The sequence below is a fragment of the Gavialis gangeticus genome, unplaced genomic scaffold, assembly GCF_001723915.1.
Source record: "Gavialis gangeticus isolate Ggan-Ray unplaced genomic scaffold, GavGan_comp1, whole genome shotgun sequence".
In the NCBI taxonomy this organism is placed as follows: domain Eukaryota; kingdom Metazoa; phylum Chordata; order Crocodylia; family Gavialidae; genus Gavialis; species Gavialis gangeticus.
In genome coordinates this window covers 37,931,621-37,932,853 of record NW_017729027.1, presented here as the reverse complement: position 1 = coordinate 37,932,853, position 1,233 = coordinate 37,931,621, and positions in this window count along the sequence as shown.

Below are 1,233 nucleotides of genomic sequence, written 5' to 3'. Positions count from 1 at the left end.
ACAAATTTGCCAAGTCCTATAATATCACATGGCATCACCCACCTCCCTTATCACCCCCAATCTAACGGGGCTGTTGAACAAGCGATAGAGTTGTACAAGGAAGTGCTCCGAGTCACTGGAAGTGGAACCTATAAAAATTGGATGGCTCGAAGCCACGAGATTCTAATCAACTTAAATTCGACAAAGCACCTATGGGAACGATCTACAGAAAACCCAATCGAACCGTGGGAGAAAAAATTTACCGAAAACGAATGGGTATGGGTTTTCCTCCCGGACCATAAAAATCGCCACCCCAAGGTTCTTCAAGGCATAATACAGTCTGCAGAAAAGTACCCGAATACTTATTTAGCTACCCTTGAAGACAGTGGACGTACCATCCTAGTCCACCACAACTGGTTGGTGCGACGGGCCACCACAGATACCGTGTCATAATTCTCTCGACCTGTACTTTGCTGTGCTCCCAGCAAGGGGGCAGTAAATTAATAACCATCTTTACATTAAGTGCTGGGAGACACAGCTGTAATAGGCATGTAATCAACTAAGGAAATTTACCATGGTGCAAGAACCCGTTTTGTCTTGTTTGTATTCTTCTTGTTTCAGGTTCGATCGCTACTGGAACGAGAGGGTGAAGTCTCAGAGCCGGCCCATCAGAGCCACCAACAAAGTTACAGGACTAGACCGTCAACATGCCAAGAGGTCTAAAAGACTTTGGACTCTTGTGTGTCATATTGTATATAAACTATGAATGTGTTAATTCCCTGTATGTAAACCCCAATCAGCCAAAAAATTCAGTCCTGCATTTGCTCTCAATTTGGGCTAATGCAAGTGGGGATGACAGTACCGGAGATGGCCTAACGGCATGCCTAAAGATACCCTTATCTGTTGAGGACCCGGTCCTCTTCCCATATTTGGCACCCTTTAACATAACTGAATGGTTTACAGAAATATCGGCAGGCGAGATAACTTCTATAAACGTCTCCATACCCTCAAGAGACAGAGGGTACGTTTCAATCGAGTATACCTGGCCCTGAAACTTCACCCATACGGATTTTTCCATCTATCCTCCTAGTACGGGGTGTTACGCAAACAGAAAACCCTATACTTGTCTGGCCATTCCCTGGGGAATACACCCTCACGGTGTTGAGTGGTTGCGACCAGATATGTCGCTAAAGTGGGACCTTCGTTCAGTCAGCCCACCGTGGCATATTGATTTAAAGCCCCGTGGTAGGAAGA